The 15,784-nt window shown below is 34.9% G+C and overlaps 2 non-coding genes across 2 annotated transcripts; both read right to left on the reverse strand.

The window, feature by feature from the left end:
* Window positions 1–14,572: 14,572 nt before the first annotated feature.
* Trnat-ggu (transfer RNA threonine (anticodon GGU)) lies at window positions 14,573–14,646 on the reverse strand. Its single transcript has one exon. It is a non-coding gene; the product is annotated as a tRNA-Thr (tRNA).
* A 170-nt stretch (window positions 14,647–14,816) lies between these two features.
* On the reverse strand, window positions 14,817–14,890 carry Trnat-ggu (transfer RNA threonine (anticodon GGU)). Its single transcript has one exon. It is a non-coding gene; the product is annotated as a tRNA-Thr (tRNA).
* Window positions 14,891–15,784: the final 894 nt, after the last annotated feature.

Raw genomic sequence — 15,784 nt, forward strand, 5'->3', positions numbered from 1 at the left:
TGCTCAAAAAGCTACAAAGAAGCAGGATTTTTGGGGGACTATTTTTTGTGGTGGAAGGATATTTAGCAGATAATTCTGCAAATCTGCACATTTATTAAATTTAATATCTTGGACTTTAGCCTCACATACTTTTACTCGGAAAATATTTTCCATTAGGATATTGCTAGGAATACTTAATGTAGGTCTTAATTTATATTTTTAGAAGAAGTTTTACACCTTCCTTCAACAAACTTTGCCAAAAAATGAAGATATGTTAAATAAGTCAACATTAAATTAACACCATATTTTGCCTGAAAATCACATATTTTGACCAATATTTCAAAATTAACATCACTGACCCCAACTTTTTCTTTCATTATTTTAAGTACTCGATACTTGTGACTGATCAGCACTTAAGTCGTTAAAAGCTTGATTTAAGAAAATGTTTTATTGCCTATTTAGATTTTTAATACCCCCAAATATGTTACTTTTTAGTGCAAAAAGGTCACAAAATAACTTACGCGCATTAATTTGCAAGATTTTGTCAATGATAAATATTATTCAAAATATTTTACGTAAAATAAGATAATATTTTTTGCCGTGGTTACATCTGATAAAATATAATAAAGGTTTAAGTAATTAACCAAAGAGTTAAAATTTAAGTGCAAAAAGGTTCAACTTCATTGTTCCGTAGATCAGTGAGATGAACACTGACCCCCTATTTTCTCTGCGATTTTGAGCTACTCTATATGAGTACTTATCAAAAATATGCCTCTCAATAAATCCTTGATTTAAGAAATTTCACGAGTGACATACCCTAAGGTAGTTTGTCCTTGTGCGTAACGACAGTGACATAATTTGCATCGTGATAGATATCGAATGTTGCCTTGATTTTGCGATGGCACGCTCCTCTTTGCTGTGCCTTTTTTTATTTTCAATTTTATTACAAAGAAATCATTGAGTATTGTCTTGATTGAGAAATTAAAGGAACCCAGGGTTCTTCGTTGGTTTTTCAGGTAAATTAAGGGTACCCCCTCGCACAAAAGCTTATCTATAAATCAAGGAAATGCATATTCGACAATACGCCACTTGCGCACCGTTACAGACACAAGGGTAGACTAACCATTCTCACAAAGAAGGGCTTTACTATACCCCCTCCAAATTCGTTGCGAGGGAATTCTTCCGACCTCGAACTGTGTTGCAGCTAGCACTGAAACTCTGAATGAACTACTAGCCGGATGTAATATAAAGTAATTTCTGCTGTGGTTTCACAAAGGTAATTGATAAACTTGGCAGAAGTGAAAATGAGAACGGTTAAAGTAATGAATTGGGATTGCAATAAAGCAACAGACAAGAGCAACAACTATAAAACAAGGACATCATATCCAATCATTCAATCAATCGGTCAGCGACTATAAAGTGACTTTGACCTTCAAATATGTGGCTAATTCAAAGTTATGACACCCATAAAAGATTTTTTTTAATTCTGTCATGTCTTTAAAGATACGGTATTGGCCAAACAACATTTCGCTGAAGTACAGTACCTGGCCATAAGTGAGTCATAATTTTATTTTTACACTATATATTTCATTGAAAAACCTATTTTCATAAAAACTTGTTGTGAAGTCAATTTTAGCTCAATTTTCATGATTTTTTCACTGAAACATGCAGAATTATTCAAATTTTCTTATCTTAAATGATAAACAAAATGATACTTAAACTATTGAGAATAAATCATAAAATATTGTCATGACAAAATTTTCTAACCTCAAATTACTATGATTTCTTAACAAATTGAAGTCTTAAAATTTTTGTTTTGCACTTGACCTGTGATTTCACGGTAATGCATAAAGATAAAACAATTTTGAAATAATGTGAAGAAACTACAACAAATTCTGCATTTTATGGTGTTTTAGACATTAAAAAGAAACAATAAATGACACTGTAAGAATATTTTAGAAAAATGTGTTTCCTAATGAAATATATAGTGGAAAAATAAAATTATGACTCACTTATGGCCAAGTACTGTAGTTACACATGTACTTTTTTAAGTACAAATTACGAATTCAACTTTAATGTGACCATATGTTGAAGACAATTCATTCAAGCAAGTTAACACAGGGTACGTAGCCTCTATCTTGAACATTGAGCTAGTCTTTCCGACCTAGCGAGAGCTGACATAAATATTTGATGCTAGATCATATTTAAAACTAGTGCTAATTGTAACGGGAACCGTTACAGATGTTCCCCAAACGCTCCCCCAACTCCCTTTTGGTGCCATATTCCCTGTAAGCTTCAGTAAATAAGACAAATTCTATGCATTTTTGACTTTAACAGAAGAATACCAATTATATTCAAATTTTAGCATTGCACCCGTGTGCATGTGAATGCATGTGCGTTATGACCATATCATCTTGTCTACACTATCTATATATTTTAATATACTATATTTTAAAGCATTCAATCCAAAAGTATTAAAAATTACTCATTCAAGTGTATTTGTAATTTCACTCGTTCCAAATGCACGCACGTGCGTGCACGTGCATGATGACCATACCTTCTTGTAGGAGTCTCTTATATTTATCAATGTTCTAAATCCCATCCTGTTTGGTTGAAAAACAAGGGAGTTATAGCCATTTCAACTTTCAGCCCATCAGATTGCAGCACACGTGCATGCTCGTGATTTCATGAATTTTTTTTGTATATCATATTGCAGGATATCCTAATGTAAAACTATGTTTTAAATTTCAAAGCATTTCGTCAAAAAACAAAGGGGATGTAGCCATTTAAAGTTTCAGCCAATCAGAATGCAGCACACGTGCATGCGCGTGATTTCTTTAATTTTTCTGTATATCATATTGCAGGGTTTTCTAAAGTATGGCTATGTTTTAAATTTCAAAGCATTTCATCAAAAAACAAATGAGATATAGCCTTTTAAAATTTCAGCCAATCAGATTACAGCACACGTGCATGCGCGTGATTTCTTGAAATTTTTTTGACATCATATTGAAGAATATCCTAGTTCATGACTATGTTTAAAATTTCAAAGCATTTCGTCAAAAAACAAAAGAGATATTGAGATTTTTGTTTCAGCCAATCAGAGCGAAGCTCACGTGCACGCGCGTGAGTTCGTGCTAATTTGACAGTGTCATGATATTAACACTATTAATATATCTTTATGTAATGAGTTTCAAAGCATTTCATCAAAAAATGTACAAGTTATGGCCATAATTAGTATATCAGTCATTTCACTCACTTCACGCGCCCGCACGTGCAGGCGTATGCGCGCAAAATGACCTTCGTTCCGCACACCTACACTACACACCCATTAACCCTAAAAAGGTTTTAACTTAGTTTGGTGAACAGTTTCTGAGAACACTTCCGGACAAAAAAGTACCGGAGAAGAAATAAGAAGAAAAAAGAATAATAACTAGTGCTAATTGTAACGGGAACCGTTACAGATGTTCCCCAAACGCTCCCCAACTCCCTTCCCGTGCCATATTCCCTGTAAGTTTCATTAAAGAAGGCAAAATCTATGCATTTAAGACGTAAACAACGTTTTCCCAAAAGTATACCAAGCAATGCAGGCGTGCGCATGTGATTGCATGAGCGTGATGACGATATCATCTTGTCTACATTATTTTACTCATTTGCACGTGCACGCACGTGCATGATGACCATACCTTCTTGTAGGTGTCCATTATGTCTGTCTATATTCTTAATCCCATCCTGTTTGGTTGAAAAACAAGGGAGTTATAGCCATTTAAAGTTTAAGCCAATCAGATTGCAGCGCACGTGCATGCGCGTATTTTCATGACAATTATTATATATCATATTGTAGGACATCTTAAAGTATGCCTATGTTTTAAATTTCAAAGCATTTTGTAAAAAAACAGAAAAGATATTGAGATTTTTGTTTCAGCCAATCAGAGCAAAGCGCACGTGCACGCACGTGCATGCATGTGAATGGTGACCATACCATCCTGTAGGAGTCCTTTATTTCTATCTATGTTTTAAATCCCATGCTGTTTGGTTGAAAACCAAGGGAGTTATACTCATTTAAAGTTTCAGCCAATCAGATTGCAGCGCACGTGCATGCGCGTGATTTCATGAAAAATTTTATATATCATATTGTAGTACATCCTAATGCATGTCTATGTTATAAATTTCAAAGCATTTCATCATAAAACAAAAAAGATATTAAGATTTCTGTTTCAGCCAATCAGAGCGAAGCGCACGTGCATGCGCGTGAGTTCATGCAAATTTGACCATGTCATCTTATCTACACAACTTATATATCTTTATATAATGAGTTTCAAAACATTTTATCAAAAAATATATAAGTTACAACCATATTAAATATATCCATCATTTTACTCATTGCACGCGCCCGCACGTGCATGCAAATGCGCGCAAAATGACCTTCGTTCGGCACATCTACACAACATGCCTACTAACCCTAAAAAGGTTTTAACTTAGTTTGGTGAACAGTTTCTGAGAACACTTCCGGACAAAAAAGTACCGGAGAAGAAATAAGAAGAAAAAAGAATAATAATAATAATAATAATAAGTGTATTTATGTATATAAAGGAATTTATGTGATCTAAATACGTAATAAATTGCATATCTTTATTAATTACCAATTTGTTTGAATTCATGGGTCCCGAAGGGTTTTTCCGGGTTTTATACTTGAGCGTCCTCTAGTAACGGCTATTAGCCTTATCCTTATCAGAATAACATTTCGGCTCCAAAATGTGGTTTACAAATTTTACCCACCACCACCCCTTCAATCCTCCATAATTATTGTTATTGTAGAAAATACATGTACTAGTTTCTTTTATATAAGGTGCCTTTTGTTATTGCATAACTTTTGTTATTGTAGAAAATAGATGTACTAGTTTCTTTTGTATAAGGTACTTATTGTTAATTTTGTAGAAAATATATGTACTAGTTTTCTTTTGTATAAGGTGTGGGATGTTTTTGGGCCCCACCTTCTGCTGCATTCTGATATTGTAAAATCTGTAATCTCATTTGGCATTTGTAATAAATGCTCTATACACACACACACCCTCTTTATTATTTAACATGCTGCAGAACAGAGCTGCAAATGTGCTTCAGGTTCACATGAACCGAATTGTTCATCAGTTTCAGTATTTAAGAGCACATAATAATAATAATAAGAAACAGAGTAAAAACAATATGTTCCCCAACTTCGTTTGGGGAACATAATAACTAGTGCTAATTGTAACGGGAACCGTTACAGATGTTCCCCAAACGCTCCCCAACTCCCTTCTCGTGCCATATTCCCTGTAAGTTTCATTAAAGAAGGCAAAATCTATGCATTTAAGACGTAAACGTTTTCCCAAAAGTATACCAAGTATTTCAAATTTCAGCAATGCAGGCGTGCGCATGTGATTGCATGAGCGTAATCAGGATATCATCTACACTATTTTACTCATTTGCACGTGCACGCACGTGCATGATGACCATACCTTCTTGTAGGAGTCCATTATGTCTGTCTATGTTCTTAATCCCATCCTGTTTGGTTGAAAAACAAGGGAGTTATAGCCATTTAAAGTTTAAGCCAGTCAGATTGCAGTGCACGTGCATGCGCGTATTTTCATGACAATTATTATATATCATATTGTAGGACATCTTAAAGTATGCCTATGTTTTAAATTTCAAACCATTTTGTAAAAAAACAGAAAAGATATTGAGATTTTTGTTTCAGCCAATCAGAGCAAAGCGCACGTGCACGCACGTGCATGCATGTGAATGGTGACCATACCATCCTGTAGGAGTCCTTTATGTCTATCTATGTTGTAAATCCCATGCTGTTTGGTTGAAATCCAAGGGAGTTATACTCATTTAAAGTTTCAGCCAATCAGATTGCAGCGCAGGCGCATGCGCGTGATTTCATGAAAAATTTTATATATCATATTGTAGTGCATCCTAATGCATGTCTATGTTATAAATTTCAAAGCATTTCATCATAAAACAAAAAAGATATTGAGATTTCTGTTTCAGCCAATCAGAGCAAAGCGCACGCGCATGCGCGTGAGTTCATGCAAATTTGACCATGTCATCTTATCTACACAACTTATATATCTTTATATAATGAGTTTCAAAACATTTTATCAAAAAATATAAAAGATACAACCATATTAAATACATCAGTCATTTTACTCATTGCACGCGCCAGCACGTGCAGGCGTATGCGCGCAAAATGACCTTCGTTCGGCACATCTACACAACATGCCTACTAACCCTAAAAAGGTTTTAACTTAGTTTGGTGAACAGTTTCTGAAAACACTTCCGGACAAAAAAGTACCGGAGAAGAAATAAGAAGAAAAAAGAATAATAATAATAACTAGATACGATCTCGTTGCGAGCAACGAGTGGGTCTTCCGTCCAATTCTTGATAAGATGAGATAAGATTTTGATTGAGATTTTCATTAAAAGATAATGATTTACCACAATCTGTAAAAAGACATTGAACATTAAAGACTTAAAAAATCGGCTTTTGGCCCCTTAACGGCCCCTAATTGTAGGAATCAGCCCTTTTTCTTCATGTCATCTAAAAGCTCCTAGGATTTCGATCACTTTTTGTTCAACAACTGTTAAGAAATTCTTTTCGTTTTTTGAGCTATTAGCAAAAGAAATATTTAGGGGCCAACTCTTCAACTCCTTAATGGGGACGTTTAGCAAAAAATGAAAGGTTGCATATGTTCAGAACATTATTTAGAACATCCCTTGTTCAATATTGCTTCTCAAAATATTTCTGCCTTTCGAGATACAAAGCATCAAAGATTTTGCATTCTGGCCCCTTGTGGCCCCTAATTATTTAACATACGACATTAAAATTATAATATATAATTGTAGATTGTTGAGATAAACATCTTTGCTTCAGTAACATATTATAAAATATTAACTAATAAAGAGTTATCGATTGAAGACTTTTGGCCCCTCTTGGCCCCTAATTCGAGTGCCCAGCCCCTTTTTCATGATCTCATCGTACAGCTCTTAAGATTTTGAACATTTTTTGTTCAACAATTAATCAGAAATTCTTTTTCGTTTTTGAGCTATTAGCAAAAGAAATATTTAGGGCCAACCCTTCAACTCCTTAATGGGGACGTTTAGCAAAAAATGAAAGGTTGCATATTGTTTAGAACATTATTTTGAATATCTTTTGTTCAATATTGCTTATCAAAATATTTCTTCCTTTCGAGATATAAAGCATCAAAGATTTAGCATTTTGGCCCCTTGTGGCCCCTAATTATATACCATACGACATAAAAATCATAATATATAGTTGTAGATGGTTGAGATAAACATCTTTGCTTCAGAAATGTATTACAAAATATTAACTAATAAAGAGTTATCGATTGAAGACTTTTGGCCCCTCTTGGCCCCTAATTCGAGTGCCCAGCCCCTTTTTCAGGATCTCATCTTAAAGATCTTAGGATTTTAAACATTTTTTGGTCAACAACTATTCAGAAATTTATTTTCGTTTTTGAGCTATTAGCAAAAGAAATATTTAGGGGCCAACCCTTCAACTCCTTAATGGGGACGTTTAGCAAAAAATGAAAGGTTGATTACTGTTCAGAACATTATTTTGAACATCTTTTGTTGAATATTGCTTCTCAAAATATTTCTGCATTTCGAGATATAAAGCGTCAAAGATTGAGCATTCTGGCCCCTTGTGGCCCCTAATTATGTAACATACGACATAAAAATCATAATATATAGTTGTAGATCGTTGAGATAAACATCTTTGCTTCAGTAACATATTACAAAATATAAACTAATAAAGAGTTATCGATTGAAGACTTTTGGCCCCTCTTGGCCCCTAATTCGAGTGCCCAGCCCCTTTTTCATGATCTCATCGTACAGCTCTTAAGATTTTGAACATTTTTTGTTCAACAATTAATCAGAAATTCTTTTTCGTTTTTGAGCTATTAGCAAAAGAAATATTTAGGGGCCAACCCTTCAACTCCTTAATGGGGATGTTTAGCAAAAAATGAAAGGTTGCATATTGTTTAGAACATTAATTTGAACATCTTTTGTTCAATATTACTTATCAAAATATTTCTCATTCTCGAGATATAAAGCGTCAAAGATTGAGTATTCTGGCCCCTTGTGGCCCCTTATTATGTAACATACGACATTAGAATTATAATATATAGTTGTAGATCGTTGAGATAAACATTTTTGCTTCAGTAATGTATTACAAAATATTGACTGTTACAGAGTTATCGTATAAAGATTTTTGGCCCCTGTCGGCCCCTAATGTGATGAGTCAGCACTTTTTTCTTGATATCATATTAAAGATCTTGTCATTTTGAACAAATATTGCTCAGTATGTTTTAACAAAATAATTATACTTTAAAAGATATGATGGAAAATGTCTCAAAATTTCAGTCATGATTCATGTCCTAATTTTTGACCCCTACCGAGCTTCCGTACTAAGCACTTCCGGAAGATTTGAAAGTATAGGTGCAAAAGTATAATATGTTGTCTATCAGTCCTGAAAAGGACAGCATTCTAGCTTTTGTCGTTTTTGAGTTTTTGTCCGGACAAAATGGTCACTAAAAATTCGATTAAAGGGCGATAACTTCCGACCGGAAGTGATTTTTCGGAAAATAAAAAAAAGGTATCAGGTTTAGTTCATGATACATCATTCCTGAAAATTTCAAGGCGATCCACTCAAGCATCTCTGAGAAATCGTCTGCACAAAAATGTGTAAAGAAAAAAATAATAATAATAATAATAAAAGTGAAAAAGAAACAATAGAATAATAGAAGGGTCTTCCGTTGGAGACGGAAAACCCTAACTAGTGCTAATTGTAACGGGAACCGTAACAGATGTTCCCCAAACGCTCCCCAACTTCATTTTGGTGCCTCATTCCATCTAAGCTTCATCAAATAAACTAAACTCTATGCATCTTAAACTTAAACAACGTTTTTCCTAAAGCATACCAAGTATATACATGTAGCAAATTTTTGCATTGCACATGCGCATACTTGCATGCATATGCGGAATGACCATATCATTGTATCTACACTATTGATTTTTTTTAATGTACTTAATATCAAGGCATTTAATCAAAAAGTAATCGAAAATATGCTAAATCAAGTGCGTTTGTAATTATACGTATTGCACGTGCACGCACGTGCATGCATGTGCGTGATGACCATATCCTCTTGTAGGGGTCCATTAAGACTATCTATGTTCTAAACTCCATCCTGTTTGGCTGAAAACCAAGGGAGTTATAGCCATTTAAAGTTTTAGCCAATCATATTGCAGCGCACGTGCATGCGTGTGGTTTCATGAAAATTATTTTATACGATATCGTAGGATATCTTAATCCATGACTATAAATTAAATTTCAAAGTATTTCGTCAAAAAACGAACAAGATACTGAGATTTTTGTTTCAGCCAATCAGAGCGAAGCGCACGTGCATGCGCGTGATTTCATGATAATTTGACCATGTCCTCTTGTGTATAATACTAATATATTCTTATATTCTGAGTTTCAACACATTTTATCAGAAAATAGAAAAAGTTACGGCTATATCAATTATATTGGTCATTTTACGTGCTGCGCGTGCGCGCTCTTGCAAGCACGTGTGCGCAAAATGACCTTGATTCCGCAAATCTACATAACATGTGTACTTACCCTAAAAAGATTTTACCTACATCAGATGAACAGTTTACAAGATCATTCGCTGACAAATAAGTACCCAGGAAGAAGAAAAATAATAATAAGAAACAGAGTAAAAACAATATGTTCCCAAACTTCGTTTGGGGAACATAATAACTAGGGCTAATTGTAACGGGAACCGTTACAGATGTTCCCCAAACGCTCCCCATCTCCCTTTTGGTGCCTTATTCCCTGTAAGCTTCATTAAATAAGACGAACTCTATGCGTTTTAGACTATAACAATGTTTTCACAGAAGTATATTCAGTATATTCAAATTTATGCATTGCACGCATGCGCATTTGAATGCATGTGCGTAATGACCATATCATCTTGTCTACACTATTTATATACTAGAAATTACAATTTTTATCCAAAAGTATTAAAGAATACGTTTTAATCTAGTGTATTTGTAATTTTACTCATTTCACATGCACGCACGTGCATGCATGTGCATGCCGACCATATTTTCTTGTAGGAGTCTGTTATGTTTGTCTATGTTCTAAATCCCATCCTGTTTGGTTGAAAAACGAGGAAGTTATAGCCATTTTAAGTTTAAGCCAATCAGATTGCAGCGCAAGTGTATGCGCATGTTTTCACGACAACTGTTATATATCACACTGGAGGACATCCTAATGCATGATTATGTTTAAAATTTTAAAGCATTTCGTCAAAAATTAAAAAAAGATATTGCGATTTTTGTTTCAGCGAATCACAGCAAAGCACACGTACATGCACGTGCATGCATGTGCATGACGACCATACCTCCTTGTGGGAGTCCATTATGTTTGTCTATGTTCTAAATCCCATACTGTTTCGTTGAAAAACAAGGGAGTTAAAGCCATTTAAAGTTTAAGCCAATCAGATTGCAGCGCACGTGCATGCGCGTGTTTACATGACAATTGTTATAGATCATATTGTAGTACATCCTAAAGTATGCCTATATTCTAAATTTCATAGCATTTCGTCAAAAAACAGAAAAGATATTGAGATTTTTGTTGCAGCCAATCAGAGCGAAGCGCACGTGCATGCGCGTGAGTTCGTGCTAATTTGACAGTGTCACATTATCTACACTATTAATATATCCTTATTAAATGAGTTTTAAAATATTTCATCAAAAAATGTTAAAGTTATGGCTATATAAAGTATATCCGTCTTTTCACTCATTTCACGCGCCCGCACGTGCATGCGTATGCGCGCAAAATAACCTTCGTGTTGCACACCTACACTACACACCTATTAACCCTAAAAAGGTTTTAGCTCAGTTGGGTGAACAGTTTCTGAGAACACTCGCGGACAAAAAAGTACCGGAGAACAAAGAAGAAAAAAAAGAATAATAATAACTAGTTTTAATTGTAACGGGACCGTTACAGATGTTCCCCAAACGCACCCAAACTCCCTTTTTGTGCCATTTTTCCTGTAAGACTTTTTAAAAATATGCTCAGTATTAAAGGATTTCATCATATAATTATCAAAACTACAATGTTATCAACTATATCTCATTTAACGTATTGCATGCGCACGCACATCCATGCACATGCAACATGATAATGGCATGTTGTCTAAATCATTAACATATCTGTATATCAGGAGAATTGATAAAAATATCATAAAAATATAAATGTTACTGTTTTTCAAATATATTGATTATTTAAAGTATTGCACGTGCACACGTGCATGCATGCAAGTCCTTGAATTTAAATTTGATAATAGCATAATGTAGAAATCCATTATACTTATTCATATTCTGAAATTCATCCCGTTTCATTGAGAACTAAGAAAGTTATAGACATTTAAAGTTTCAGTCAATCAGATTGCAGCACACGTGCATGCACATGCTTTCATGATAATTCTTATATATCATGCTGTATTTCAAAGTATATGAATATATTCAAAATTTCAAAGAATTTTGTCAAAAAACAAGAAAGATATTGAAACTTTACTTTCAGCCAATCAGAGCGAAGCGCACATGCATACGCGTGAAATCTTGCTATTTTGACCATGTCATCATGTCTATACTACTAATATATACTTATATTATGAGTTTCACAGCATATAATCAAAAAATAGAAAAGTTACGGATACATCTATTATATTGGTTATTTCACGTGTTGCACGTGCACGCTCTTGCAAGCACGTGTGCGGAAAATGACCTTGATTCCGCAAATCTACATTACATGTCTACTGACCCTGAAAAGGTTTTACCTATATCGGATGAACAGTTTACAAGATCACTCGCGGACAAAAAAGTACCCAGGAAGAAGAAGAAAAATAATAATAAGAAACAGAGTAAAAACAATATGTTCCCCAACTTCGTTTGGGGAACATAATAACTAGTGCTAATTGTAACGGGAACCGTTACAGATGTTCCCCAAACGCTCCCCAACTCCATTTTGGTGCCATATTCCTTGTAATCTTCATTAAATAAAACAAAAGCTATGCATTTGAGACTTTAACAACGTTTACCCAAAAGTGTACTATGTTCATTCAAATTTTATCATTGCACACTTGCGCATGTGAATGCATGTGCGTAATGACCATATCATATTGTCTACACAATCTATATATTTTAATATGCTAAATATTAAAGTATTTAATCCAAAAGTATATAAAAAAAAACGCTCATTCAAGTGTATTTCTTATTTTACCCATTTCACGTGCATGCACGTGCATACATGAGCATGGTGACCATACCTTCTTGTAGAAGTCTCTTACATCTTTCTATATTCTAAATCTCACCTCGTTTGGTTGAAAACCAAGGGAGTTATAGCTGTTTAAAGTTTTAGCCAATCAGATTGCAGCGCACGTACATGCACATGTTTGCATGTGCATGATGACCATACCTTCTTGATGAAGTCCATAATATATATCTATGCTCCAAATCCCATCCTGTTTGGTTGAAAACCAAGGGAGTTATAGCTGTTTAAAGTTTCAGCCAATCAGATTGCAGCGCACGTACACGCACGTGTATGTATGTGTATGGTGACCATACCTTCTTGTAGAAGTTCATTATATATATCTATGCTCCAAATCCCATCCTATTTGGTTGAAAATCAAGGGAGTTATAGCTATTTAAAGTTTCAGCCAATCAGATTGCAGCGCACGTGCATACACGTGTTTTCATGATAATTGCTATATATCATGTTGTAGGATATTCTAATGCATGGCTATGTTCAAAATTTCAAAGGATTTCGTCAAAAAACAAGAAAGATATTGAGACTTTAGTTTCAGCCAATCAGAGCGAAGCGCAGGTGCATGCGCGTGAGATCTTGCTATTTTGACCATGTCATCTTGTCTATACTACTAATATATCCTTACATTATGAGTTTCAAAGCATTTCATCAAAAAATAGAAAAGTTACGGCAATATACATTATATTGGCCATTTAATGTGTTGCACGTGCTCGCTCTTGCAAGCACGTGCGCGCAAAATGTCCTTCGTTCGGCAAATCTACATAACATCCCTACTAACCCTAAAAAGGTTTTACCTAAGTCGGATGTGTAGTTTACAAGATCACTCGCGGACAAAATTTTCCCAGGAAGAAAAATAATAATAACTAGGGCTAATTGTAACGGGGACCGTTACAGATGTTCCCCAAACGCTCCCCAACTCCCTTTTGGTGCCATATTCCCTGTAAGCTCTATTAAATAAGACATACTTTATGCAATTTAGACAAACAACGTTTTCCAAGAAGAATACAAAATATATTTAAATCTTAGCATTGCACACGTGCTCATGTGAATGCATGTGCGTAATGACCATTTCATCTTGTATACACTATCTATATATTTTAATATACTTAATATCAAAGCATTTAATCCAGAAGTATTAAAAAAATACACTCATTTAAGCGTATTTTTAATTTTACTCATTTCACGTGCACGTACGTGCAAGCATGTGCATGATGACCATACCTTCTTGTAGGAGTTCATTTTGTCTATCTATATTCAAAATCCCATCCTGTTTGGTAGAAAAACAAGGGAGTTATAACCATTTACAGTTTAAGCCAATCAGATTGCTGCACACGTGCATACGCGTGTTTTCATGATAATTGTTATATATCCTATTGTAGGACATCCTAAAGTATGCCTATGTTTTAAATTTCATCGCATTTCGTCAAAAAACAGAAAAGATACTGAGATTTTTGTTTCAGCCAATCAGAGCAAAGCGCACGTGCATGCATGTGCATGATGACCATACCTTCTTGTAGGAGTTCATTAAGTCTGTCTATATTCTAAATCCCATCCTGTTTGGTTGAAAAACAAGGTAGTAATAGCCATTTAAAGTTTTAGCCAATCAGATTGCAGCGCACATACATGCGCGTGTTTTCATGACAACTGTTATATATCATATTGTAGGACATACAAAAGTATGCCGATGTTTTAAATTTCATAGCATTTGGTCAAAAAACAGAAAAGATATTGAGATTTTTGTTTCAGCCAATCAGCGCGAAGCGCACGTGCATGCGCGTGAGTTCGTGCTAATTTGACAGTTTCACGTTATCTACACTATCAAGATATCTTTATATAATGAGTTTCAAATCATTTCATTAAAAAATGTAAAAGTTATAGCTATATTAAGTATATCAGTCATTTCACTCTTATCACGCGCGCGCACGTGCATGCGTATGCGCGCAAAATGACCTTCGTTCCGCACACCTACACTACACACCTATTAACCCTAAAAAGGTTTTAGCTCAGTTGGGTGAACAGTTTCTGAGAACACTCGCGGACAAAAAAGTACCGGAGAACAAAGAAGAAAAAAAAGAATAATAATAATAACTAGGGCTAATTGTAACGGGAACCGTTACAGATGTTCCCCAAACGCTCCCCAACTCCCTTCTGTGGCATATTCTCTGTACGCTTCATTATGTCACAGGTGGTGAAAAGTCAAGTCTCAACCGGGACTCGAACCCAGGGCCTCTGGCGTACCGTGCCAGCGCTCTAACCAACTGAGCTATTGAGACCCGATATATTGACTGACTTTCACGCACCTGTGAACCCGGTGACATATTCCCCCTCTTTGTAGAAATTCGTCCTCGAATTCTACGAGTTAAGGAAATGCTGTGAGGCATGTTCCAAGGAAATAGTGGGTTTTGTACGTTGGGCGCCAAATGTCATAGGTGGTGAAAAGTCAAGTCTCAACCGGGACTCGAACCCAGGGCCTCTGGCGTACCGTGCCAGCGCTCTAACCAACTGAGCTATTGAGACCCGATATATTGACTGACTTTCACGCACCTGTGAACCCGGTGACAATTAAATAAGACAAACACGATGCATTTTAGATTTTAACATTATTTACCCAGAAGTATATCAAGTTTATTCAAATTTCAGCATTGCACGCATGCGCATTTGAATGCATGTGCGTAATGACCAGATCATCTGGTCTAAACTATTCGTATATTTTAATATACTAAATATTACAACATTTATTCCATACGTATTTAAAAATATGTTTAATCCAGTGTATTTGTAATTTTACTCATTTCACGTGCACGCACGTGCATGCATGTGCATCATGATCATACACTATTGTAGGAGCCCATAATGTCTATCTATGTTCTGAATCTCATCCTTTTTGGTTGAAAAATAAGGGAATTATAGCCATTTGAAGTTTCAGCCAATCAAATTGCAGCGAACGTGCATGCACGTGATTTCATGAAAATTATTATATATCATATTGTAGGATATCCTAAAGCATGCCTATGATTTAAATTTCAAAGCATTTCTTCAAAAAACAATAAAAAGGGACAGCAAAATAAAAAGGTACTGTGCTTCACCGTACCTTTTCCGGGTTTCAATTCAGAGTTTGATATGATTTAATACAACCTCTGTAATACGAATAAGAAGAAACAAATTAGAGATATCTTCTTAAAAAATTTATTCATATTTAGAACAGTCTTTCAACAAAACACTAAAGTATGGAGTAACATTCCTCTGTAAATATACGCACATGTACAATTCGAGTGTGACAAAAACTTCACCCCTTACCTCCGGAGTAATATTCCTCCAGAAGACCATTTAATGCAAAGCTTCTGAAGTCTGAAAATTCACTACAGAGTAATATTCTTCTAAAGATATTTACAAATCTAAACTAAAACAAGA

The sequence above is a fragment of the Saccostrea cucullata genome, unplaced genomic scaffold (assembly GCF_032062105.1).
Source record: "Saccostrea cucullata isolate Sc308-1 unplaced genomic scaffold, CSIRO_AGI_Scuc_v1 ctg14339, whole genome shotgun sequence".
NCBI lineage: Eukaryota > Metazoa > Mollusca > Bivalvia > Ostreida > Ostreidae > Saccostrea > Saccostrea cuccullata.